Source organism: Clarias gariepinus, chromosome 6, assembly GCF_024256425.1.
Source record: "Clarias gariepinus isolate MV-2021 ecotype Netherlands chromosome 6, CGAR_prim_01v2, whole genome shotgun sequence".
Taxonomy (NCBI): domain Eukaryota; kingdom Metazoa; phylum Chordata; class Actinopteri; order Siluriformes; family Clariidae; genus Clarias; species Clarias gariepinus.
The window spans coordinates 36,729,563-36,753,140 of NC_071105.1; the positions used below are offsets into that span (position 1 = coordinate 36,729,563).

Below are 23,578 nucleotides of genomic sequence, written 5' to 3' on the forward strand. Positions count from 1 at the left end.
TGGGGGAATGGTGCTAAATTAACATTTTATTTATTTTTTTAAAGAATTGTTTCATAACCATCACCGTTGGAAGACCATGCTTGTGGTGTGTTTTTTATCGTGTGTTGACGAAAACGTTCGATTCCGTTGGGTAATTAAACTCAGGTCTTCCCGGTGATTCCTGGAGATACTGTCCACTCTACTAACGAGAAGACAATGTAAGCGTTGCAACATCATTTCCCCCCACCCAGTCTTCTGCGTGACAGGCGGAGATACTGTCCACCATACTAACGAGGAGACAATGTAGGCGTTGCAACTTTTTTTTTTTATCTATTGAATCAAATTGTTCCAACACCATTGGAAGACCACGCTTGTGGTGTTTTTTATCGTGTCTTGACGAAAAAGGTTCAATTCCGTCGGGGAAACGAACCCAGGTCTACCCGGAGATACTGTCCACTATACTAACAGGGAGACAATGAAGGCGTTGCAACAATTTTTTTTTAAATCTATTGAATCAAATTGTTCCAACACCATTGGAAGACCATGCTTGTGGTGTGTTTTTTATCGTGTGTTGCCGAAAAGGTTCTATTCCGCTTGGGGTGTGTTTTTTATCATGTGTTGCCGAAAGGGTTCTATTCCTCCCCGTCAAGGAATCGAATCCCGGTTTTTCGCGTGACAGGCGGAGATACTGTCCACTATACTAACGAAGAGACAATGTAGTCGCTAAAACAACATTTTTTTTTTTTAGCGTAACAGGCGGAGATACTGTCCACTATACTAAAGAGGCCACAATTAATGGTTGCAACAAATTTTTTTTTTTTTTGTCTTCTAAATGGAATTGCTCCACCACCGTTAAAAGACCACGCATGTGGTGTGTTTTTTATTGTGTGTAGGCAAATAGGTTCTATTGCTTCCCGTCGGGGAATCGAATCCCGGTCTTCCGCGTGACAGGCGAGGATACTGTCCACTATACTAACAAGAAGACAATTAATGGTTGCAACACCCTTTTTTTTTTTTTTTTTTTAAATCTTTTGAATCCAATTGTTCCATCACCGTTAAAAGACCACGCTTGTGGTGTTTTTTTTATCGTTTGTTGACAAAAAGGTTCTATTCATTCCCGTCAAGGAACCAAATGCCGGTCTTCCGCGTGACAGGCGGAGATACTGTCCACTATACTAACGAAGAGACAATTATTGGTTGCAACAACATTTTTTTTTTTTTTTTTTAATCTTTTGAATCCATCTATTCCTCCCCGTCGGGGAATCGAACCCCGGTCTTCCACGTGACAGGCGGAGATACTGTCCACTATACTAACGAGGAGACAATTATTGGATGCAACAACATTTTTTTTTTTTTTAAATCTTTTGAATCCAATTGTTTCAGCACAGTTGAAAGACCACGCTTGTGGAGTGTTTGTTATTGTGTGTAGGCCGAAAAGGTTCTATTCCTCCCCGTCGGGGAATCGAACCCCGGTCTTCCGCGTGACAGGCGGAGATACTGTCCACTATACTAAAGAGGCGACAATTAATGGTTGCAACAATTTTTTTTTTTTTGTCTTTCGAATCCAATTGTTCCATCACCGTTAAAAGACCACGCTTGTGGGTTTTTTTTATTGTGTGTAGGCGAAAAGGTTCTAATCCTCCCCCTCGGGGAATCAAACCCCGGTCTTCCGCGTGACAGGCCGAGATACTGTCCACTACACTAACGAGGAGACAACTATTGGTTGCAACAACATTTTTTTTTTTTTATCTTTTGAATCCAATTGTTTCAGCACAGTTGAAAGACCACGCTTGTGGGGTGTTTTTTATTGTGTGTAGGCGAAAAGGTTCTATTCCTCCCCGTCAGGGAATCGAACCCCGGTCTTCCGCGTGACAGGCGGAGATACTGTCCACTATACTAACGAGGAGACAATTGTTGGTTGCAACAACATTTTTTTTTTTTGTTAATCTTTTGAATCCAATTGTTTCAGCACAGTTGAAAGACCACGCCTGTAGAGTGTTTTTTATTGTGTGTAGGCGAAAAGGTTGTGTAGGCGAAAAGCCAATGTAGTCGTTAACACAACATTTTTTTTTTAATCTTTTGAATCCAATTGTTTCAGCACAGTTAAAAGACCACGCTTGTGGTTTTTTTTTATTGTGTGTAGGCGAAAAGGTTCTATTCCTCCCCGTCGGGGAATCGAACCCCGGTCTTCCGCGTGACAGGCGGAGATACTGTCCACTATACTAACGAGGAGACAATTATTGGTTGCAACAACATTTTTAAAATTTTTTTTTTAATCTTTTGAATCCAATTGTTTCAGCACAGTTGAAAGACCACGCCTGTGGAGTGTTTTTTTATTGTGTGTAGGCGAAAAGGTTGTGTAGGCGAAAAGACAATGTAGTCGTTAACACAACATTTTTTTTTTAATCTTTTGAATCCAATTGTTTCAGCACAGTTGAAAGACCACGCTTGTGGAGTGTTTTTTATTGTGTGTAGGCGAAAAGGTTGTGTAGGCGAAAAGACAATGTAGTCGTTAACACAACATTTTTTATTTTAATCTTTTGAATCCAATTGTTTCAGCACAGTTGAAAGACCACGCTTGTGGGGTGTTTTTTATTGTGTGTAGGCGAAAAGGTTCTATTCCTCCCCGTCGGGGAATCGAACCCCGGTCTTCCGCGTGACAGGCGGAGATACTGTCCACTATACTGACGAGGAGACAATTATTGGTTACAACAACATTTTTTTTTTTTTTTAAATCTTTTGAATCCAATTGTTTCAGCACAGTTAAAAGACCACGCTTGTGGGTTTTTTTTTATTGTGTGTAGGCGAAAAGGTTCTATTCCTTCCCGTCGGGGAATCGAACCCCGGTCTTCCGCGTGACAGGCGGAGATACTGTCCACTATACTAACGAGGAGACATTTATTGGTTGCAACAACTTTTTTTTTTTTTTTTTAAATCTTTTGAATCCAATTGTTTCAGCAAAGTTAAAAGACGACGCTTGTGGGGTTTTTTTTATTGTGTGTAGGCGAAAAGGTTCTATTCCTCCCCGTCGGGGAATTGAACCCCGGTTTTCCGCGTGACAGGCGGAGATACTGTCCACTATACTAACGAGGAGACAATTATTGGTTGCAACAACATTTTTTTTTTTTTTTAAATCTTTTGAATCCAATTGTTTCAGCACAGTTAAAAGACCACGCTTGTGGGGTTTTTTTTATTGTGTGTAGGCGAAAAGGTTCTATTCCTCCCCGTCGGGGAATCGAACCCCGGTCTTCCGCGTGACAGGCGGAGATACTGTCCACTATACTAACGAGGAGACAATTATTGGTTGCAACAACATTTTTTTTTTTTAAAATCTTTTGAATCCAATTGTTTCAGCACAGTTGAAAGACCACGCTTGTGGGGTGTTTTTTATTGTGTGTAGGCGAAAAGGTTCTATTCCTCCCCGTCGGGGAATCGAACCCCGGTCTTCCGCGTGACAGGCGGAGATACTGTCCACTATACTAACGAGGAGACAATTATTGGCTGCAACAACATTTTTTTTTTTTTTAATCTTTTGAATCCAATTGTTTCAGCACAGTTGAAAGACCACGCCTGTGGAGTGTTTTTTATTGTGTGTAGGCGAAAAGGTTGTGTAGGCGAAAACACAATGTAGTCGTTAACACAACATTTTTTTTTTTAATCTTTTGAATCCAATTGTTTCAGCACAGTTGAAAGACCACGCTTGTGGGGTGTTTTTTATTGTGTGTAGGCGAAAAGGTTCTATTCCTCCCCGTCGGGGAATCGAACCCCGGTCTTCCGCGTGACAGGCGGAGATACTGTCCACTATACTAACGAGGAGACAATTATTGGTTGCAACAACATTTTTTTTTTTTAAATCTTTTGAATCCAATTGTTTCAGCACAGTTGAAAGACCACGCTTGTGGGGTGTTTTTTATTGTGTGTAGGCGAAAAGGTTCTATTCCTCCCCGTCGGGGAATCGAACCCCGGTCTTCCGCGTGACAGGCGGAGATACTGTCCACTATACTAACGAGGAGACATTTATTGGTTGCAACAACTTTTTTTTTTTTTTTTTAAATCTTTTGAATCCAATTGTTTCAGCAAAGTTAAAAGACGACGCTTGTGGGGTTTTTTTTATTGTGTGTAGGCGAAAAGGTTCTATTCCTCCCCGTCGGGGAATCGAACCCCGGTTTTCCGCGTGACAGGCAGAGATACTGTCCACTATACTAACGAGGAGACAATTATTGGTTGCAACAACATTTTTTTTTTTTTTTAAATCTTTTGAATCCAATTGTTTCAGCACAGTTAAAAGACCACGCTTGTGGGGTTTTTTTTATTGTGTGTAGGCGAAAAGGTTCTATTCCTCCCCGTCGGGGAATCGAACCCCGGTCTTCCGCGTGACAGGCGGAGATACTGTCCACTATACTAACGAGGAGACAATTATTGGTTGCAACAACATTTTTTTTTTTTTTTAAATCTTTTGAATCCAATTGTTTCAGCACAGTTAAAAGACCACGCTTGTGGAGTGTTTTTTATTGTGTGTAGGCGAAAAGGTTCTATTCCTCCCCGTCGGGGAATCGAACCCCGGTCTTCCGCGTGACAGGCGGAGATACTGTCCACTATACTAACGAGGAGACAATTATTGGCTGCAACAACATTTTTTTTTTTTTTAATCTTTTGAATCCAATTGTTTCAGCACAGTTGAAAGACCACGCCTGTGGAGTGTTTTTTATTGTGTGTAGGCGAAAAGGTTGTGTAGGCGAAAACACAATGTAGTCGTTAACACAACATTTTTTTTTTTAATCTTTTGAATCCAATTGTTTCAGCACAGTTGAAAGACCACGCTTGTGGGGTGTTTTTTATTGTGTGTAGGCGAAAAGGTTCTATTCCTCCCCGTCGGGGAATCGAACCCCGGTCTTCCGCGTGACAGGCGGAGATACTGTCCACTATACTAACGAGGAGACATTTATTGGTTGCAACAACATTTTTTTTTTTTTTTTAAATCTTTTGAATCCAATTGTTTCAGCACAGTTAAAAGACCACGCTTGTGGTTTTTTTTTATTGTGTGTAGGCGAAAAGGTTCTATTCCTCCCCGTCGGGGAATCGAACCCCGGTCTTCCGCGTGACAGGCGGAGATACTGTCCACTATACTAACGAGGAGACAATTATTGGTTGCAACAACATTTTTAAATTTTTTTTTTTAATCTTTTGAATCCAATTGTTTCAGCACAGTTGAAAGACCACGCCTGTGGAGTGTTTTTTATTGTGTGTAGGCGAAAAGGTTGTGTAGGCGAAAAGACAATGTAGTCGTTAACACAACATTTTTTTTTTAACCTTTTGAATCCAATTGTTTCAGCACAGTTGAAAGACCACGCTTGTGGAGTGTTTTTTATTGTGTGTAGGCGAAAAGGTTCTATTCCTCCCCGTCGGGGAATCGAACCCCGGTCTTCCGCGTGACAGGCGGAGATACTGTCCACTATACTAACGAGGAGACAATTATTGGTTGCAACAACATTTTTAAATTTTTTTTTTTAATCTTTTGAATCCAATTGTTTCAGCACAGTTGAAAGACCACGCCTGTGGAGTGTTTTTTATTGTGTGTAGGCGAAAAGGTTGTGTAGGCGAAAACACAATGTAGTCGTTAACACAACATTTTTTTTTTAATCTTTTGAATCCAATTGTTTCAGCACAGTTAAAAGACCACGCTTGTGGAGTGTTTTTTATTGTGTGTAGGCGAAAAGGTTGTGTAGGCGAAAACACAATGTAGTCGTTAACACAACATTTTTTTTTTAAATCTTTTGAATCCAATTGTTTCAGCACAGTTAAAAGACCACGCTTGTGGAGTGTTTTTTATTGTGTGTAGGCGAAAAGGTTCTATTCCTCCCCGTCGGGGAATCGAACCCCGGTCTTCCGCGTGACAGGCGGAGATACTGTCCACTATACTAACGAGGAGACAATTATTGGTTGCAACAACATTTAAAAAATTTTTTTTTTAATCTTTTGAATCCAATTGTTTCAGCACAGTTGAAAGACCACGCCTGTGGAGTGTTTTTTATTGTGTGTAGGCGAAAAGGTTGTGTAGGCGAAAAGACAATGTAGTCGTTAACACAACATTTTTTTTTTAATCTTTTGAATCCAATTGTTTCAGCACAGTTAAAAGACCACGCTTGTGGAGTGTTTTTTATTGTGTGTAGGCGAAAAGGTTGTGTAGGCGAAAAGACAATGTAGTCGTTAACACAACATTTTTTTTTTTAATCTTTTGAATCCAATTGTTTCAGCACAGTTGAAAGACCACGCTTGTGGGGTGTTTTTTATTGTGTGTAGGCGAAAAGGTTCTATTCCTCCCCGTCGGGGAATCGAACCCCGGTCTTCCGCGTGACAGGCGGAGATACTGTCCACTATACTAACGAGGAGACAATTATTGGTTGCAACAACATTTTTTTTTTTTTTTTTAAATCTTTTGAATCCAATTGTTTCAGCACAGTTAAAAGACCACGCTTGTGGGGTTTTTTTATTGTGTGTAGGCGAAAAGGTTCTATTCCTCCCCGTCGGGGAATCGAACCCCGGTCTTCCGCGTGACAGGCGGAGATACTGTCCACTATACTAACGAGGAGACAATTATTGGTTGCAACAACATTTAAAAATTTTTTTTTTTAATCTTTTGAATCCAATTGTTTCAGCACAGTTGAAAGACCACGCCTGTGGAGTGTTTTTTATTGTGTGTAGGCGAAAAGGTTGTGTAGGCGAAAAGACAATGTAGTCGTTAACACAACATTTTTTTTTTAATCTTTTGAATCCAATTGTTTCAGCACAGTTAAAAGACCACGCTTGTGGAGTGTTTTTTATTGTGTGTAGGCGAAAAGGTTGTGTAGGCGAAAAGACAATGTAGTCGTTAACACAACATTTTTTTTTTTAATCTTTTGAATCCAATTGTTTCAGCACAGTTGAAAGACCACGCTTGTGGGGTGTTTTTTATTGTGTGTAGGCGAAAAGGTTCTATTCCTCCCCGTCGGGGAATCGAACCCAGGTCTTCCGCGTGACAGGCGGAGATACTGTCCACTATACTAACGAGGAGACAATTATTGGTTGCAACAACATTTTTTTTTTTTTTTTTAAATCTTTTGAATCCAATTGTTTCAGCACAGTTAAAAGACCACGCTTGTGGGGTTTTTTTATTGTGTGTAGGCAAAAAGGTTCTATTCCTCCCCGTCGGGGAATCGAACCCCGGTCTTCCGCGTGACAGGCGGAGATACTGTCCACTATACTAACGAGGAGACAATTATTGGTTGCAACAACATTTTTTTTTTTTTTTAAATCTTTTGAATCCAATTGTTTCAGCACAGTTAAAAGACCACGCTTGTGGAGTGTTTTTTATTGTGTGTAGGCGAAAAGGTTCTATTCCTCCCCGTCGGGGAATCGAACCACGGTCTTCCGCGTGACAGGCGGAGATACTGTCCACTATACTAACGAGGAGACAATTATTGGCTGCAACAACATTTTTTTTTTTTTTAATCTTTTGAATCCAATTGTTTCAGCACAGTTGAAAGACCACGCCTGTGGAGTGTTTTTTATTGTGTGTAGGCGAAAAGGTTGTGTAGGCGAAAACACAATGTAGTCGTTAACACAACATTTTTTTTTTTAATCTTTTGAATCCAATTGTTTCAGCACAGTTGAAAGACCACGCTTGTGGGGTGTTTTTTATTGTGTGTAGGCGAAAAGGTTCTATTCCTCCCCGTCAGGGAATCAAACCCCGGTCTTCCGCGTGACAGGCGGAGATACTGTCCACTATACTAACGAGGAGACAATTATTGGTTGCAACAACATTTTTTTTTTTTTTTTAATCTTTTGAATCCAATTGTTTCAGCACAGTTAAAAGACCACGCTTGTGGAGTGTTTTTTATTGTGTGTAGGCGAAAAGGCTCTATTCATCCCCGTCGGGGAATCGAACCCCGGTCTTCCGCGTGACAGGCGGAGATACTGTCCACTATACTAACGAGGAGACAATTATTGGTTGCAACAACATTTTTTTTTTTTTTAATCTTTTGAATCCAATTGTTTCAGCACAGTTGAAAGACCACGCTTGTGGAGTGTTTTTTATTGTGTGTAGGCGAAAAGGTTGTGTAGGCGAAAAGACAATGTAGTCGTTAACACAACATTTTTTTTTTTAATCTTTTGAATCCAATTGTTTCAGCACAGTTGAAAGACCACGCTTGTGGGGTGTTTTTTATTGTGTGTAGGCGAAAAGGTTCTATTCCTCCCCGTCGGGGAATCGAACCCAGGTCTTCCGCGTGACAGGCGGAGATACTGTCCACTATACTAACGAGGAGACAATTATTGGTTGCAACAACATTTTTTTTTTTTTTTAAATCTTTTGAATCCAATTGTTTCAGCACAGTTAAAAGACCACGCTTGTGGAGTGTTTTTTATTGTGTGTAGGCGAAAAGGTTCTATTCCTCCCCGTCGGGGAATCGAACCCCGGTCTTCCGCGTGACAGGCGGAGATACTGTCCACTATACTAACGAGGAGACAATTATTGGCTGCAACAACATTTTTTTTTTTTTTTATCTTTTGAATCCAATTGTTTCAGCACAGTTGAAAGACCACGCCTGTGGAGTGTTTTTTATTGTGTGTAGGCGAAAAGGTTGTGTAGGCGAAAACACAATGTAGTCGTTAACACAACATTTTTTTTTTTAATCTTTTGAATCCAATTGTTTCAGCACAGTTGAAAGACCACGCTTGTGGGGTGTTTTTTATTGTGTGTAGGCGAAAAGGTTCTATTCCTCCCCGTCAGGGAATCAAACCCCGGTCTTCCGCGTGACAGGCGGAGATACTGTCCACTATACTAACGAGGAGACAATTATTGGTTGCAACAACATTTTTTTTTTTTTTAATCTTTTGAATCCAATTGTTTCAGCACAGTTGAAAGACCACGCCTGTAGAGTGTTTTTTATTGTGTGTAGGCGAAAAGGTTGTGTAGGCGAAAAGCCAATGTAGTCGTTAACACAACATTTTTTTTTTTATCTTTTGAATCCAATTGTTTCAGCACAGTTAAAAGACCACGCTTGTGGGGTTTTTTTATTGTGTGTAGGCGAAAAGGTTCTATTCCTCCCCGTCGGGGAATCGAACCCCGGTCTTCCGCGTGACAGGCGGAGATACTGTCCACTATACTAACGAGGAGACAATTGTTGGTTGCAACAACATTTTTTTTTTTTTAATCTTTTGAATCCAATTGTTTCAGCACAGTTGAAAGACCACGCCTGTAGAGTGTTTTTTATTGTGTGTAGGCGAAAAGGTTGTGTAGGCGAAAAGCCAATGTAGTCGTTAACACAACATTTTTTTTTTTAATCTTTTGAATCCAATTGTTTCAGCACAGTTGAAAGACCACGCTTGTGGGGTGTTTTTTATTGTGTGTAGGCGAAAAGGTTCTATTCCTCCCCGTCGGGGAATCGAACCCCGGTCTTCCGCGTGACAGGCGGAGATACTGTCCACTATACTAACGAGGAGACATTTATTGGTTGCAACAACATTTTTTTTTTTTTTTTAAATCTTTTGAATCCAATTGTTTCAGCACAGTTAAAAGACCACGCTTGTGTTTTTTTTTTATTGTGTGTAGGCGAAAAGGTTCTATTCCTCCCCGTCGGGGAATCGAACCCCGGTCTTCCGCGTGACAGGCGGAGATACTGTCCACTATACTAACGAGGAGACAATTATTGGTTGCAACAACATTTTTAAATTTTTTTTTTTAATCTTTTGAATCCAATTGTTTCAGCACAGTTGAAAGACCACGCCTGTGGAGTGTTTTTTATTGTGTGTAGGCGAAAAGGTTGTGTAGGCGAAAACACAATGTAGTCGTTAACACAACATTTTTTTTTTAATCTTTTGAATCCAATTGTTTCAGCACAGTTAAAAGACCACGCTTGTGGAGTGTTTTTTATTGTGTGTAGGCGAAAAGGTTGTGTAGGCGAAAACACAATGTAGTCGTTAACACAACATTTTTTTTTTAAATCTTTTGAATCCAATTGTTTCAGCACAGTTAAAAGACCACGCTTGTGGAGTGTTTTTTATTGTGTGTAGGCGAAAAGGTTCTATTCCTCCCCGTCGGGGAATCGAACCCCGGTCTTCCGCGTGACAGGCGGAGATACTGTCCACTATACTAACGAGGAGACAATTATTGGTTGCAACAACATTTAAAAAATTTTTTTTTTAATCTTTTGAATCCAATTGTTTCAGCACAGTTGAAAGACCACGCCTGTGGAGTGTTTTTTATTGTGTGTAGGCGAAAAGGTTGTGTAGGCGAAAAGACAATGTAGTCGTTAACACAACATTTTTTTTTTAATCTTTTGAATCCAATTGTTTCAGCACAGTTAAAAGACCACGCTTGTGGAGTGTTTTTTATTGTGTGTAGGCGAAAAGGTTGTGTAGGCGAAAAGACAATGTAGTCGTTAACACAACATTTTTTTTTTTAATCTTTTGAATCCAATTGTTTCAGCACAGTTGAAAGACCACGCTTGTGGGGTGTTTTTTATTGTGTGTAGGCGAAAAGGTTCTATTCCTCCCCGTCGGGGAATCGAACCCCGGTCTTCCGCGTGACAGGCGGAGATACTGTCCACTATACTAACGAGGAGACAATTATTGGTTGCAACAACATTTTTTTTTTTTTTTTTAATCTTTTGAATCCAATTGTTTCAGCACAGTTAAAAGACCACGCTTGTGGGGTTTTTTTATTGTGTGTAGGCGAAAAGGTTCTATTCCTCCCCGTCGGGGAATCGAACCCCGGTCTTCCGCGTGACAGGCGGAGATACTGTCCACTATACTAACGAGGAGACAATTATTGGTTGCAACAACATTTAAAAATTTTTTTTTTAATCTTTTGAATCCAATTGTTTCAGCACAGTTGAAAGACCACGCCTGTGGAGTGTTTTTTATTGTGTGTAGGCGAAAAGGTTGTGTAGGCGAAAAGACAATGTAGTCGTTAACACAACATTTTTTTTTTAATCTTTTGAATCCAATTGTTTCAGCACAGTTAAAAGACCACGCTTGTGGAGTGTTTTTTATTGTGTGTAGGCGAAAAGGTTGTGTAGGCGAAAAGACAATGTAGTCGTTAACACAACATTTTTTTTTTTAATCTTTTGAATCCAATTGTTTCAGCACAGTTGAAAGACCACGCTTGTGGGGTGTTTTTTATTGTGTGTAGGCGAAAAGGTTCTATTCCTCCCCGTCGGGGAATCGAACCCAGGTCTTCCGCGTGACAGGCGGAGATACTGTCCACTATACTAACGAGGAGACAATTATTGGTTGCAACAACATTTTTTTTTTTTTTTTTAAATCTTTTGAATCCAATTGTTTCAGCACAGTTAAAAGACCACGCTTGTGGGGTTTTTTTATTGTGTGTAGGCAAAAAGGTTCTATTCCTCCCCGTCGGGGAATCGAACCCCGGTCTTCCGCGTGACAGGCGGAGATACTGTCCACTATACTAACGAGGAGACAATTATTGGTTGCAACAACATTTTTTTTTTTTTTTAATCTTTTGAATCCAATTGTTTCAGCACAGTTAAAAGACCACGCTTGTGGAGTGTTTTTTATTGTGTGTAGGCGAAAAGGTTCTATTCCTCCCCGTCGGGGAATCGAACCCCGGTCTTCCGCGTGACAGGCGGAGATACTGTCCACTATACTAACGAGGAGACAATTATTGGCTGCAACAACATTTTTTTTTTTTTTAATCTTTTGAATCCAATTGTTTCAGCACAGTTGAAAGACCACGCCTGTGGAGTGTTTTTTATTGTGTGTAGGCGAAAAGGTTGTGTAGGCGAAAACACAATGTAGTCGTTAACACAACATTTTTTTTTTTAATCTTTTGAATCCAATTGTTTCAGCACAGTTGAAAGACCACGCTTGTGGGGTGTTTTTTATTGTGTGTAGGCGAAAAGGTTCTATTCCTCCCCGTCAGGGAATCGAACCCCGGTCTTCCGCGTGACAGGCGGAGATACTGTCCACTATACTAACGAGGAGACAATTATTGGTTGCAACAACATTTTTTTTTTTTTTTTAATCTTTTGAATCCAATTGTTTCAGCACAGTTAAAAGACCACGCTTGTGGGGGGTTTTTTATTGTGTGTAGGCGAAAAGGTTCTATTCCTCCCCGTCGGGGAATCGAACCCCGGTCTTCCGCGTGACAGGCGGAGATACTGTCCACTATACTAACGAGGAGACAATTATTGGTTGCAACAACATTTTTTTTTTTTTTAATCTTTTGAATCCAATTGTTTCAGCACAGTTGAAAGACCACGCTTGTGGAGTGTTTTTTATTGTGTGTAGGCGAAAAGGTTGTGTAGGCGAAAAGACAATGTAGTCGTTAACACAACATTTTTTTTTTTAATCTTTTGAATCCAATTGTTTCAGCACAGTTGAAAGACCACGCTTGTGGGGTGTTTTTTATTGTGTGTAGGCGAAAAGGTTCTATTCCTCCCCGTCGGGGAATCGAACCCCGGTCTTCCGCGTGACAGGCGGAGATACTGTCCACTATACTAACGAGGAGACAATTATTGGTTGCAACAACATTTTTTTTTTTTTTTAAATCTTTTGAATCCAATTGTTTCAGCACAGTTAAAAGACCACGCTTGTGGAGTGTTTTTTATTGTGTGTAGGCGAAAAGGTTCTATTCCTCCCCGTCGGGGAATCGAACCCCGGTCTTCCGCGTGACAGGCGGAGATACTGTCCACTATACTAACGAGGAGACAATTATTGGCTGCAACAACATTTTTTTTTTTTTTTATCTTTTGAATCCAATTGTTTCAGCACAGTTGAAAGACCACGCCTGTGGAGTGTTTTTTATTGTGTGTAGGCGAAAAGGTTGTGTAGGCGAAAACACAATGTAGTCGTTAACACAACATTTTTTTTTTTAATCTTTTGAATCCAATTGTTTCAGCACAGTTGAAAGACCACGCTTGTGGGGTGTTTTTTATTGTGTGTAGGCGAAAAGGTTCTATTCCTCCCCGTCAGGGAATCAAACCCCGGTCTTCCGCGTGACAGGCGGAGATACTGTCCACTATACTAACGAGGAGACAATTATTGGTTGCAACAACATTTTTTTTTTTTTTAATCTTTTGAATCCAATTGTTTCAGCACAGTTGAAAGACCACGCCTGTAGAGTGTTTTTTATTGTGTGTAGGCGAAAAGGTTGTGTAGGCGAAAAGCCAATGTAGTCGTTAACACAACATTTTTTTTTTTATCTTTTGAATCCAATTGTTTCAGCACAGTTAAAAGACCACGCTTGTGGGGTTTTTTTATTGTGTGTAGGCGAAAAGGTTCTATTCCTCCCCGTCGGGGAATCGAACCCCGGTCTTCCGCGTGACAGGCGGAGATACTGTCCACTATACTAACGAGGAGACAATTATTGGTTGCAACAACATTTAAAAAATTTTTTTTTTAATCTTTTGAATCCAATTGTTTCAGCACAGTTGAAAGACCACGCCTGTGGAGTGTTTTTTATTGTGTGTAGGCGAAAAGGTTGTGTAGGCGAAAAGACAATGTAGTCGTTAACACAACATTTTTTTTTTAATCTTTTGAATCCAATTGTTTCAGCACAGTTAAAAGACCACGCTTGTGGAGTGTTTTTTATTGTGTGTAGGCGAAAAGGTTGTGTAGGCGAAAAGACAATGTAGTCGTTAACACAACATTTTTTTTTTTAATCTTTTGAATCCAATTGTTTCAGCACAGTTGAAAGACCACGCTTGTGGGGTGTTTTTTATTGTGTGTAGGCGAAAAGGTTCTATTCCTCCCCGTCGGGGAATCGAACCCCGGTCTTCCGCGTGACAGGCGGAGATACTGTCCACTATACTAACGAGGAGACAATTATTGGTTGCAACAACATTTTTTTTTTTTTTTTTAAATCTTTTGAATCCAATTGTTTCAGCACAGTTAAAAGACCACGCTTGTGGGGTTTTTTTATTGTGTGTAGGCGAAAAGGTTCTATTCCTCCCCGTCGGGGAATCGAACCCCGGTCTTCCGCGTGACAGGCGGAGATACTGTCCACTATACTAACGAGGAGACAATTATTGGTTGCAACAACATTTAAAAATTTTTTTTTTAATCTTTTGAATCCAATTGTTTCAGCACAGTTGAAAGACCACGCCTGTGGAGTGTTTTTTATTGTGTGTAGGCGAAAAGGTTGTGTAGGCGAAAAGACAATGTAGTCGTTAACACAACATTTTTTTTTTAATCTTTTGAATCCAATTGTTTCAGCACAGTTAAAAGACCACGCTTGTGGAGTGTTTTTTATTGTGTGTAGGCGAAAAGGTTGTGTAGGCGAAAAGACAATGTAGTCGTTAACACAACATTTTTTTTTTTAATCTTTTGAATCCAATTGTTTCAGCACAGTTGAAAGACCACGCTTGTGGGGTGTTTTTTATTGTGTGTAGGCGAAAAGGTTCTATTCCTCCCCGTCGGGGAATCGAACCCCGGTCTTCCGCGTGACAGGCGGAGATACTGTCCACTATACTAACGAGGAGACAATTATTGGTTGCAACAACATTTTTTTTTTTTTTTTTAAATCTTTTGAATCCAATTGTTTCAGCACAGTTAAAAGACCACGCTTGTGGGGTTTTTTTATTGTGTGTAGGCGAAAAGGTTCTATTCCTCCCCGTCGGGGAATCGAACCCCGGTCTTCCGCGTGACAGGCGGAGATACTGTCCACTATACTAACGAGGAGACAATTATTGGTTGCAACAACATTTTTTTTTTTTTTTTTAATCTTTTGAATCCAATTGTTTCAGCACAGTTAAAAGACCACGCTTGTGGAGTGTTTTTTATTGTGTGTAGGCGAAAAGGTTCTATTCCTCCCCGTCGGGGAATCGAACCACGGTCTTCCGCGTGACAGGCGGAGATACTGTCCACTATACTAACGAGGAGACAATTATTGGCTGCAACAACATTTTTTTTTTTTTTAATCTTTTGAATCCAATTGTTTCAGCACAGTTGAAAGACCACGCCTGTGGAGTGTTTTTTATTGTGTGTAGGCGAAAAGGTTGTGTAGGCGAAAACACAATGTAGTCGTTAACACAACATTTTTTTTTTTAATCTTTTGAATCCAATTGTTTCAGCACAGTTGAAAGACCACGCTTGTGGGGTGTTTTTTATTGTGTGTAGGCGAAAAGGTTCTATTCCTCCCCGTCAGGGAATCAAACCCCGGTCTTCCGCGTGACAGGCGGAGATACTGTCCACTATACTAACGAGGAGACAATTATTGGTTGCAACAACATTTTTTTTTTTTTTTTAATCTTTTGAATCCAATTGTTTCAGCACAGTTAAAAGACCACGCTTGTGGGGGGTTTTTTATTGTGTGTAGGCGAAAAGGTTCTATTCCTCCCCGTCGGGGAATCGAACCCCGGTCTTCCGCGTGACAGGCGGAGATACTGTCCACTATACTAACGAGGAGACAATTATTGGTTGCAACAACATTTTTTTTTTTTTTAATCTTTTGAATCCAATTGTTTCAGCACAGTTGAAAGACCACGCTTGTGGAGTGTTTTTTATTGTGTGTAGGCGAAAAGGTTGTGTAGGCGAAAAGACAATGTAGTCGTTAACACAACATTTTTTATTTTAATCTTTTGAATCCAATTGTTTCAGCACAGTTGAAAGACCACGCTTGTGGGGTGTTTTTTATTGTGTGTAGGCGAAAAGGTTCTATTCCTCCCCGTCGGGGAATCGAACCCCGGTCTTCCGCGTGACAGGCGGAGATACTGTCCACTATACTAACGAGGAGACAATTATTGGTTGCAACAACATTTTTTTTTTTTTTTAAATCTTTTGAATCCAATTGTTTCAGCACAGTTAAAAGACCACGCTTGTGGAGTGTTTTTTATTGTGTGTAGGCGAAAAGGTTCTATTCCTCCCCGTCGGGGAATCGAACCCCGGTCTTCCGCGTGACAGGCGGAGATACTGTCCACTATACTAACGAGGAGACAATTATTGGCTGCAACAACATTTTTTTTTTTTTTTATCTTTTGAATCCAATTGTTTCAGCACAGTTGAAAGACCACGCCTGTGGAGTGTTTTTTATTGTGTGTAGGCGAAAAGGTTGTGTAGGCGAAAACACAATGTAGTCGTTAACACAACATTTTTTTTTTTAATCTTTTGAATCCAATTGTTTCAGCACAGTTGAAAGACCACGCTTGTGGGGTGTTTTTTATTGTGTGTAGGCGAAAAGGTTCTATTCCTCCCCGTCAGGGAATCAAACCCCGGTCTTCCGCGTGACAGGCGGAGATACTGTCCACTATACTAACGAGGAGACAATTATTGGTTGCAACAACATTTTTTTTTTTTTTAATCTTTTGAATCCAATTGTTTCAGCACAGTTGAAAGACCACGCCTGTAGAGTGTTTTTTATTGTGTGTAGGCGAAAAGGTTGTGTAGGCGAAAAGCCAATGTAGTCGTTAACACAACATTTTTTTTTTTATCTTTTGAATCCAATTGTTTCAGCACAGTTAAAAGACCACGCTTGTGGGGTTTTTTTATTGTGTGTAGGCGAAAAGGTTCTATTCCTCCCCGTCGGGGAATCGAACCCCGGTCTTCCGCGTGACAGGCGGAGATACTGTCCACTATACTAACGAGGAGACAATTGTTGGTTGCAACAACATTTTTTTTTTTTTAATCTTTTGAATCCAATTGTTTCAGCACAGTTGAAAGACCACGCCTGTAGAGTGTTTTTTATTGTGTGTAGGCGAAAAGGTTGTGTAGGCGAAAAGCCAATGTAGTCGTTAACACAACATTTTTTTTTTTAATCTTTTGAATCCAATTGTTTCAGCACAGTTGAAAGACCACGCTTGTGGGGTGTTTTTTATTGTGTGTAGGCGAAAAGGTTCTATTCCTCCCCGTCGGGGAATCGAACCCCGGTCTTCCGCGTGACAGGCGGAGATACTGTCCACTATACTAACGAGGAGACATTTATTGGTTGCAACAACATTTTTTTTTTTTTTTTAAATCTTTTGAATCCAATTGTTTCAGCACAGTTAAAAGACCACGCTTGTGTTTTTTTTTTATTGTGTGTAGGCGAAAAGGTTCTATTCCTCCCCGTCGGGGAATCGAACCCCGGTCTTCCGCGTGACAGGCGGAGATACTGTCCACTATACTAACGAGGAGACAATTATTGGTTGCAACAACATTTTTAAATTTTTTTTTTTAATCTTTTGAATCCAATTGTTTCAGCACAGTTGAAAGACCACGCCTGTGGAGTGTTTTTTATTGTGTGTAGGCGAAAAGGTTGTGTAGGCGAAAAGACAATGTAGTCGTTAACACAACATTTTTTTTTTAATCTTTTGAATCCAATTGTTTCAGCACAGTTAAAAGACCACGCTTGTGGAGTGTTTTTTATTGTGTGTAGGCGAAAAGGTTCTATTCCTCCCCGTCGGGGAATCGAATGCCGGTCTTCCGCGTGACAGGCGGAGATACTGTCCACTATACTAACGAGGAGACAATTATTGGTTGCAACAACATTTAAAAAATTTTTTTTTTAATCTTTTGAATCCAATTGTTTCAGCACAGTTGAAAGACCACGCCTGTGGAGTGTTTTTTATTGTGTGTAGGCGAAAAGGTTGTGTAGGCGAAAAGACAATGTAGTCGTTAACACAACATTTTTTTTTTAATCTTTTGAATCCAATTGTTTCAGCACAGTTAAAAGACCACGCTTGTGGAGTGTTTTTTATTGTGTGTAGGCGAAAAGGTTGTGTAGGCGAAAACACAATGTAGTCGTTAACACAACATTTTTTTTTTAAATCTTTTGAATCCAATTGTTTCAGCACAGTTAAAAGACCACGCTTGTGGAGTGTTTTTTATTGTGTGTAGGCGAAAAGGTTCTATTCCTCCCCGTCGGGGAATCGAACCCCGGTCTTCCGCGTGACAGGCGGAGATACTGTCCACTATACTAACGAGGAGACAATTATTGGTTGCAACAACATTTAAAAAATTTTTTTTTTAATCTTTTGAATCCAATTGTTTCAGCACAGTTGAAAGACCACGCCTGTGGAGTGTTTTTTATTGTGTGTAGGCGAAAAGGTTGTGTAGGCGAAAAGACAATGTAGTCGTTAACACAACATTTTTTTTTTAATCTTTTGAATCCAATTGTTTCAGCACAGTTAAAAGACCACGCTTGTGGAGTGTTTTTTATTGTGTGTAGGCGAAAAGGTTGTGTAGGCGAAAAGACAATGTAGTCGTTAACACAACATTTTTTTTTTTAATCTTTTGAATCCAATTGTTTCAGCACAGTTGAAAGACCACGCTTGTGGGGTGTTTTTTATTGTGTGTAGGCGAAAAGGTTCTATTCCTCCCCGTCGGGGAATCGAACCCCGGTCTTCCGCGTGACAGGTGGAGATACTGTCCACTATACTAACGAGGTGACAATTATTGGTTGCAACAACATTTTTTTTTTTTTTTTTAAATCTTTTGAATCCAATTGTTTCAGCACAGTTAAAAGACCACGCTTGTGGGGTTTCTTTATTGTGTGTAGGCGAAAAGGTTCTATTCCTCCCCGTCGGGGAATCGAACCCCGGTCTTCCGCGTGACAGGCGGAGATACTGTCCACTATACTAACGAGGAGACAATTATTGGTTGCAACAACATTTAAAAATTTTTTTTTTTAATCTTTTGAATCCAATTGTTTCAGCACAGTTGAAAGACCACGCCTGTGGAGTGTTTTTTATTGTGTGTAGGCGAAAAGGTTGTGTAGGCGAAAAGACAATGTAGTCGTTAACACAACATTTTTTTTTTAATCTTTTGAATCCAATTGTTTCAGCACAGTTAAAAGACCACGCTTGTGGAGTGTTTTTTATTGTGTGTAGGCGAAAAGGTTGTGTAGGCGAAAAGACAATGTAGTCGTTAACACAACATTTTTTTTTTTAATCTTTTGAATCCAATTGTTTCAGCACAGTTGAAAGACCACGCTTGTGGGGTGTTTTTTATTGTGTGTAGGCGAAAAGGTTCTATTCCTCCCCGTCGGGGAATCGAACCCCGGTCTTCCGCGTGACAGGCGGAGATACTGTCCACTATACTAACGAGGAGACAATTATTGGTTGCAACAACATTTTTTTTTTTTTTTTTAAATCTTTTGAATCCAATTGTTTCAGCACAGTTAAAAGACCACGCTTGTGGGGTTTTTTTATTGTGTGTAGGCGAAAAGGTTCTATTCCTCCTCGTCGGGGAATCGAACCCCGGTATTCCGCGTGACAGGCGGAGATACTGTCCACTATACTAACGAGGAGACAATTATTGGTTGCAACAACATTTTTTTTTTTTTTTAAATCTTTTGAATCCAATTGTTTCAGCACAGTTAAAAGACCACGCTTGTGGAGTGTTTTTTATTGTGTGTAGGCGAAAAGGTTCTATTCCTCCCCGTCGGGGAATCGAACCACGGTCTTCCGCGTGACAGGCGGAGATACTGTCCACTATACTAACGAGGAGACAATTATTGGCTGCAACAACATTTTTTTTTTTTTTAATCTTTTGAATCCAATTGTTTCAGCACAGTTGAAAGACCACGCCTGTGGAGTGTTTTTTATTGTGTGTAGGCGAAAAGGTTGTGTAGGCGAAAACACAATGTAGTCGTTAACACAACATTTTTTTTTTTAATCTTTTGAATCCAATTGTTTCAGCACAGTTGAAAGACCACGCTTGTGGGGTGTTTTTTATTGTGTGTAGGCGAAAAGGTTCTATTCCTCCCCGTCGGGGAATCGAACCCCGGTCTTCCGCGTGACAGGCGGAGATACTGTCCACTATACTAACGAGGAGACATTTATTGGTTGCAACAACATTTTTTTTTTTTTTTTAAATCTTTTGAATCCAATTGTTTCAGCACAGTTAAAAGACCACGCTTGTGGTTTTTTTTTATTGTGTGTAGGCGAAAAGGTTCTATTCCTCCCCGTCGGGGAATCGAACCCCGGTCTTCCGCGTGACAGGCGGAGATACTGTCCACTATACTAACGAGGAGACAATTATTGGTTGCAACAACATTTTTAAATTTTTTTTTTTAATCTTTTGAATCCAATTGTTTCAGCACAGTTGAAAGACCACGCCTGTGGAGTGTTTTTTATTGTGTGTAGGCGAAAAGGTTGTGTAGGCGAAAAGACAATGTAGTCGTTAACACAACATTTTTTTTTTAATCTTTTGAATCCAATTGTTTCAGCACAGTTAAAAGACCACGCTTGTGGAGTGTTTTTTATTGTGTGTAGGCGAAAAGGTTGTGTAGGCGAAAAGCCAATGTAGTCGTTAACACAACATTTTTTTTTTTATCTTTTGAATCCAATTGTTTCAGCACAGTTAAAAGACCACGCTTGTGGGGTTTTTTTATTGTGTGTAGGCGAAAAGGTTCTATTCCTCCCCGTCGGGGAATCGAACCCCGGTCTTCCGCGTGACAGGCGGAGATACTGTCCACTATACTAACGAGGAGACAATTGTTGGTTGCAACAACATTTTTTTTTTTTTAATCTTTTGAATCCAATTGTTTCAGCACAGTTGAAAGACCACGCCTGTAGAGTGTTTTTTATTGTGTGTAGGCGAAAAGGTTGTGTAGGCGAAAAGCCAATGTAGTCGTTAACACAACATTTTTTTTTTTAATCTTTTGAATCCAATTGTTTCAGCACAGTTGAAAGACCACGCTTGTGGGGTGTTTTTTATTGTGTGTAGGCGAAAAGGTTCTATTCCTCCCCGTCGGGGAATCGAACCCCGGTCTTCCGCGTGACAGGCGGAGATACTGTCCACTATACTAACGAGGAGACATTTATTGGTTGCAACAACATTTTTTTTTTTTTTTTAAATCTTTTGAATCCAATTGTTTCAGCACAGTTAAAAGACAACGCTTGTGTTTTTTTTTTATTGTGTGTAGGCGAAAAGGTTCTATTCCTCCCCGTCGGGGAATCGAACCCCGGTCTTCCGCGTGACAGGCGGAGATACTGTCCACTATACTAACGAGGAGACAATTATTGGTTGCAACAACATTTTTAAATTTTTTTTTTTAATCTTTTGAATCCAATTGTTTCAGCACAGTTGAAAGACCACGCCTGTGGAGTGTTTTTTATTGTGTGTAGGCGAAAAGGTTGTGTAGGCGAAAAGACAATGTAGTCGTTAACACAACATTTTTTTTTTAATCTTTTGAATCCAATTGTTTCAGCACAGTTAAAAGACCACGCTTGTGGAGTGTTTTTTATTGTGTGTAGGCGAAAAGGTTGTGTAGGCGAAAACACAATGTAGTCGTTAACACAACATTTTTTTTTTAAATCTTTTGAATCCAATTGTTTCAGCACAGTTAAAAGACCACGCTTGTGGAGTGTTTTTTATTGTGTGTAGGCGAAAAGGTTCTATTCCTCCCCGTCGGGGAATCGAACCCCGGTCTTCCGCGTGACAGGCGGAGATACTGTCCACTATACTAACGAGGAGACAATTATTGGTTGCAACAACATTTTTAAATTTTTTTTTTTAATCTTTTGAATCCAATTGTTTCAGCACAGTTGAAAGACCACGCCTGTGGAGTGTTTTTTATTGTGTGTAGGCGAAAAGGTTGTGTAGGCGAAAAGACAATGTAGTCGTTAACACAACATTTTTTTTTTAATCTTTTGAATCCAATTGTTTCAGCACAGTTAAAAGACCACGCTTGTGGAGTGTTTTTTATTGTGTGTAGGCGAAAAGGTTGTGTAGGCGAAAACACAATGTAGTCGTTAACACAACATTTTTTTTTTAAATCTTTTGAATCCAATTGTTTCAGCACAGTTAAAAGACCACGCTTGTGGAGTGTTTTTTATTGTGTGTAGGCGAAAAGGTTCTATTCCTCCCCGTCGGGGAATCGAACCCCGGTCTTCCGCGTGACAGGCGGAGATACTGTCCACTATACTAACGAGGAGACAATTATTGGTTGCAACAACATTTAAAAAAATTTTTTTTTAATCTTTTGAATCCAATTGTTTCAGCACAGTTGAAAGACCACGCCTGTGGAGTGTTTTTTATTGTGTGTAGGCGAAAAGGTTGTGTAGGCGAAAAGACAATGTAGTCGTTAACACAACATTTTTTTTTTAATCTTTTGAATCCAATTGTTTCAGCACAGTTAAAAGACCACGCTTGTGGAGTGTTTTTTATTGTGTGTAGGCGAAAAGGTTGTGTAGGCGAAAAGACAATGTAGTCGTTAACACAACATTTTTTTTTTTAATCTTTTGAATCCAATTGTTTCAGCACAGTTGAAAGACCACGCTTGTGGGGTGTTTTTTATTGTGTGTAGGCGAAAAGGTTCTATTCCTCCCCGTCGGGGAATCGAACCCCGGTCTTCCGCGTGACAGGCGGAGATACTGTCCACTATACTAACGAGGAGACAATTATTGGTTGCAACAACATTTAAAAATTTTTTTTTTTAATCTTTTGAATCCAATTGTTTCAGCACAGTTGAAAGACCACGCCTGTGGAGTGTTTTTTATTGTGTGTAGGCGAAAAGGTTGTGTAGGCGAAAAGACAATGTAGTCGTTAACACAACATTTTTTTTTTAATCTTTTGAATCCAATTGTTTCAGCACAGTTAAAAGACCACGCTTGTGGAGTGTTTTTTATTGTGTGTAGGCGAAAAGGTTGTGTAGGCGAAAAGACAATGTAGTCGTTAACACAACATTTTTTTTTTTAATCTTTTGAATCCAATTGTTTCAGCACAGTTGAAAGACCACGCTTGTGGGGTGTTTTTTATTGTGTGTAGGCGAAAAGGTTCTATTCCTCCCCGTCGGGGAATCGAACCCCGGTCTTCCGCGTGACAGGCGGAGATACTGTCCACTATACTAACGAGGAGACAATTATTGGTTGCAACAACATTTTTTTTTTTTTTTTTAAATCTTTTGAATCCAATTGTTTCAGCACAGTTAAAAGACCACGCTTGTGGGGTTTTTTTATTGTGTGTAGGCGAAAAGGTTCTATTCCTCCCCGTCGGGGAATCGAACCCCGGTCTTCCGCGTGACAGGCGGAGATACTGTCCACTATACTAACGAGGAGACAATTATTGGTTGCAACAACATTTTTTTTTTTTTTTAAATCTTTTGAATCCAATTGTTTCAGCACAGTTAAAAGACCACGCTTGTGGAGTGTTTTTTATTGTGTGTAGGCGAAAAGGTTCTATTCCTCCCCGTCGGGGAATCGAACCACGGTCTTCCGCGTGACAGGCGGAGATACTGTCCACTATACTAACGAGGAGACAATTATTGGCTGCAACAACATTTTTTTTTTTTTTAATCTTTTGAATCCAATTGTTTCAGCACAGTTGAAAGACCACGCCTGTGGAGTGTTTTTTATTGTGTGTAGGCGAAAAGGTTGTGTAGGCGAAAACACAATGTAGTCGTTAACACAACATTTTTTTTTTTAATCTTTTGAATCCAATTGTTTCAGCACAGTTGAAAGACCACGCTTGTGGGGTGTTTTTTATTGTGTGTAGGCGAAAAGGTTCTATTCCTCCCCGTCGGGGAATCGAACCCCGGTCTTCCGCGTGACAGGCGGAGATACTGTCCACTATACTAACGAGGAGACATTTATTGGTTGCAACAACATTTTTTTTTTTTTTTTAAATCTTTTGAATCCAATTGTTTCAGCACAGTTAAAAGACCACGCTTGTGGTTTTT

The 23,578-nt window shown here is 40.0% G+C and overlaps 39 non-coding genes across 39 annotated transcripts; all 39 read right to left on the reverse strand.

Moving 5' to 3' along the window:
- Positions 1-2,139: 2,139 nt before the first annotated feature.
- Positions 2,140-2,211, reverse strand: trnad-guc (transfer RNA aspartic acid (anticodon GUC)). Its single transcript has one exon. It is a non-coding gene; the product is annotated as a tRNA-Asp (tRNA).
- A 988-nt stretch (positions 2,212-3,199) lies between these two features.
- On the reverse strand, positions 3,200-3,271 carry trnad-guc (transfer RNA aspartic acid (anticodon GUC)). Its single transcript has one exon. It is a non-coding gene; the product is annotated as a tRNA-Asp (tRNA).
- A 125-nt stretch (positions 3,272-3,396) lies between these two features.
- Positions 3,397-3,468, reverse strand: trnad-guc (transfer RNA aspartic acid (anticodon GUC)). The gene has a single exon. It is a non-coding gene; the product is annotated as a tRNA-Asp (tRNA).
- A 255-nt stretch (positions 3,469-3,723) lies between these two features.
- On the reverse strand, positions 3,724-3,795 carry trnad-guc (transfer RNA aspartic acid (anticodon GUC)). Its single transcript has one exon. It is a non-coding gene; the product is annotated as a tRNA-Asp (tRNA).
- Positions 3,796-3,919: 124 nt separating this feature from the next.
- On the reverse strand, positions 3,920-3,991 carry trnad-guc (transfer RNA aspartic acid (anticodon GUC)). Its single transcript has one exon. It is a non-coding gene; the product is annotated as a tRNA-Asp (tRNA).
- A 327-nt stretch (positions 3,992-4,318) lies between these two features.
- trnad-guc (transfer RNA aspartic acid (anticodon GUC)) lies at positions 4,319-4,390 on the reverse strand. Its single transcript has one exon. It is a non-coding gene; the product is annotated as a tRNA-Asp (tRNA).
- A 127-nt stretch (positions 4,391-4,517) lies between these two features.
- On the reverse strand, positions 4,518-4,589 carry trnad-guc (transfer RNA aspartic acid (anticodon GUC)). The gene has a single exon. It is a non-coding gene; the product is annotated as a tRNA-Asp (tRNA).
- Positions 4,590-4,844: 255 nt separating this feature from the next.
- trnad-guc (transfer RNA aspartic acid (anticodon GUC)) lies at positions 4,845-4,916 on the reverse strand. The gene has a single exon. It is a non-coding gene; the product is annotated as a tRNA-Asp (tRNA).
- A 127-nt stretch (positions 4,917-5,043) lies between these two features.
- Positions 5,044-5,115, reverse strand: trnad-guc (transfer RNA aspartic acid (anticodon GUC)). Its single transcript has one exon. It is a non-coding gene; the product is annotated as a tRNA-Asp (tRNA).
- Positions 5,116-5,374: 259 nt separating this feature from the next.
- On the reverse strand, positions 5,375-5,446 carry trnad-guc (transfer RNA aspartic acid (anticodon GUC)). Its single transcript has one exon. It is a non-coding gene; the product is annotated as a tRNA-Asp (tRNA).
- Positions 5,447-5,835: 389 nt separating this feature from the next.
- On the reverse strand, positions 5,836-5,907 carry trnad-guc (transfer RNA aspartic acid (anticodon GUC)). Its single transcript has one exon. It is a non-coding gene; the product is annotated as a tRNA-Asp (tRNA).
- Positions 5,908-6,296: 389 nt separating this feature from the next.
- Positions 6,297-6,368, reverse strand: trnad-guc (transfer RNA aspartic acid (anticodon GUC)). The gene has a single exon. It is a non-coding gene; the product is annotated as a tRNA-Asp (tRNA).
- A 128-nt stretch (positions 6,369-6,496) lies between these two features.
- Positions 6,497-6,568, reverse strand: trnad-guc (transfer RNA aspartic acid (anticodon GUC)). Its single transcript has one exon. It is a non-coding gene; the product is annotated as a tRNA-Asp (tRNA).
- A 589-nt stretch (positions 6,569-7,157) lies between these two features.
- On the reverse strand, positions 7,158-7,229 carry trnad-guc (transfer RNA aspartic acid (anticodon GUC)). Its single transcript has one exon. It is a non-coding gene; the product is annotated as a tRNA-Asp (tRNA).
- Positions 7,230-8,408: 1,179 nt separating this feature from the next.
- Positions 8,409-8,480, reverse strand: trnad-guc (transfer RNA aspartic acid (anticodon GUC)). The gene has a single exon. It is a non-coding gene; the product is annotated as a tRNA-Asp (tRNA).
- Positions 8,481-9,060: 580 nt separating this feature from the next.
- trnad-guc (transfer RNA aspartic acid (anticodon GUC)) lies at positions 9,061-9,132 on the reverse strand. The gene has a single exon. It is a non-coding gene; the product is annotated as a tRNA-Asp (tRNA).
- Positions 9,133-9,386: 254 nt separating this feature from the next.
- trnad-guc (transfer RNA aspartic acid (anticodon GUC)) lies at positions 9,387-9,458 on the reverse strand. Its single transcript has one exon. It is a non-coding gene; the product is annotated as a tRNA-Asp (tRNA).
- A 127-nt stretch (positions 9,459-9,585) lies between these two features.
- trnad-guc (transfer RNA aspartic acid (anticodon GUC)) lies at positions 9,586-9,657 on the reverse strand. Its single transcript has one exon. It is a non-coding gene; the product is annotated as a tRNA-Asp (tRNA).
- Positions 9,658-10,046: 389 nt separating this feature from the next.
- trnad-guc (transfer RNA aspartic acid (anticodon GUC)) lies at positions 10,047-10,118 on the reverse strand. The gene has a single exon. It is a non-coding gene; the product is annotated as a tRNA-Asp (tRNA).
- A 389-nt stretch (positions 10,119-10,507) lies between these two features.
- Positions 10,508-10,579, reverse strand: trnad-guc (transfer RNA aspartic acid (anticodon GUC)). Its single transcript has one exon. It is a non-coding gene; the product is annotated as a tRNA-Asp (tRNA).
- A 127-nt stretch (positions 10,580-10,706) lies between these two features.
- On the reverse strand, positions 10,707-10,778 carry trnad-guc (transfer RNA aspartic acid (anticodon GUC)). Its single transcript has one exon. It is a non-coding gene; the product is annotated as a tRNA-Asp (tRNA).
- A 588-nt stretch (positions 10,779-11,366) lies between these two features.
- Positions 11,367-11,438, reverse strand: trnad-guc (transfer RNA aspartic acid (anticodon GUC)). The gene has a single exon. It is a non-coding gene; the product is annotated as a tRNA-Asp (tRNA).
- Positions 11,439-11,564: 126 nt separating this feature from the next.
- On the reverse strand, positions 11,565-11,636 carry trnad-guc (transfer RNA aspartic acid (anticodon GUC)). The gene has a single exon. It is a non-coding gene; the product is annotated as a tRNA-Asp (tRNA).
- Positions 11,637-12,090: 454 nt separating this feature from the next.
- Positions 12,091-12,162, reverse strand: trnad-guc (transfer RNA aspartic acid (anticodon GUC)). Its single transcript has one exon. It is a non-coding gene; the product is annotated as a tRNA-Asp (tRNA).
- Positions 12,163-12,417: 255 nt separating this feature from the next.
- Positions 12,418-12,489, reverse strand: trnad-guc (transfer RNA aspartic acid (anticodon GUC)). The gene has a single exon. It is a non-coding gene; the product is annotated as a tRNA-Asp (tRNA).
- A 127-nt stretch (positions 12,490-12,616) lies between these two features.
- Positions 12,617-12,688, reverse strand: trnad-guc (transfer RNA aspartic acid (anticodon GUC)). Its single transcript has one exon. It is a non-coding gene; the product is annotated as a tRNA-Asp (tRNA).
- A 580-nt stretch (positions 12,689-13,268) lies between these two features.
- On the reverse strand, positions 13,269-13,340 carry trnad-guc (transfer RNA aspartic acid (anticodon GUC)). Its single transcript has one exon. It is a non-coding gene; the product is annotated as a tRNA-Asp (tRNA).
- A 389-nt stretch (positions 13,341-13,729) lies between these two features.
- trnad-guc (transfer RNA aspartic acid (anticodon GUC)) lies at positions 13,730-13,801 on the reverse strand. The gene has a single exon. It is a non-coding gene; the product is annotated as a tRNA-Asp (tRNA).
- A 128-nt stretch (positions 13,802-13,929) lies between these two features.
- On the reverse strand, positions 13,930-14,001 carry trnad-guc (transfer RNA aspartic acid (anticodon GUC)). The gene has a single exon. It is a non-coding gene; the product is annotated as a tRNA-Asp (tRNA).
- Positions 14,002-14,389: 388 nt separating this feature from the next.
- Positions 14,390-14,461, reverse strand: trnad-guc (transfer RNA aspartic acid (anticodon GUC)). The gene has a single exon. It is a non-coding gene; the product is annotated as a tRNA-Asp (tRNA).
- A 128-nt stretch (positions 14,462-14,589) lies between these two features.
- On the reverse strand, positions 14,590-14,661 carry trnad-guc (transfer RNA aspartic acid (anticodon GUC)). The gene has a single exon. It is a non-coding gene; the product is annotated as a tRNA-Asp (tRNA).
- A 654-nt stretch (positions 14,662-15,315) lies between these two features.
- Positions 15,316-15,387, reverse strand: trnad-guc (transfer RNA aspartic acid (anticodon GUC)). Its single transcript has one exon. It is a non-coding gene; the product is annotated as a tRNA-Asp (tRNA).
- A 255-nt stretch (positions 15,388-15,642) lies between these two features.
- On the reverse strand, positions 15,643-15,714 carry trnad-guc (transfer RNA aspartic acid (anticodon GUC)). Its single transcript has one exon. It is a non-coding gene; the product is annotated as a tRNA-Asp (tRNA).
- A 127-nt stretch (positions 15,715-15,841) lies between these two features.
- trnad-guc (transfer RNA aspartic acid (anticodon GUC)) lies at positions 15,842-15,913 on the reverse strand. Its single transcript has one exon. It is a non-coding gene; the product is annotated as a tRNA-Asp (tRNA).
- Positions 15,914-16,493: 580 nt separating this feature from the next.
- On the reverse strand, positions 16,494-16,565 carry trnad-guc (transfer RNA aspartic acid (anticodon GUC)). The gene has a single exon. It is a non-coding gene; the product is annotated as a tRNA-Asp (tRNA).
- A 254-nt stretch (positions 16,566-16,819) lies between these two features.
- On the reverse strand, positions 16,820-16,891 carry trnad-guc (transfer RNA aspartic acid (anticodon GUC)). The gene has a single exon. It is a non-coding gene; the product is annotated as a tRNA-Asp (tRNA).
- A 127-nt stretch (positions 16,892-17,018) lies between these two features.
- trnad-guc (transfer RNA aspartic acid (anticodon GUC)) lies at positions 17,019-17,090 on the reverse strand. Its single transcript has one exon. It is a non-coding gene; the product is annotated as a tRNA-Asp (tRNA).
- A 720-nt stretch (positions 17,091-17,810) lies between these two features.
- Positions 17,811-17,882, reverse strand: trnad-guc (transfer RNA aspartic acid (anticodon GUC)). Its single transcript has one exon. It is a non-coding gene; the product is annotated as a tRNA-Asp (tRNA).
- A 589-nt stretch (positions 17,883-18,471) lies between these two features.
- Positions 18,472-18,543, reverse strand: trnad-guc (transfer RNA aspartic acid (anticodon GUC)). Its single transcript has one exon. It is a non-coding gene; the product is annotated as a tRNA-Asp (tRNA).
- Positions 18,544-23,578: the final 5,035 nt, after the last annotated feature.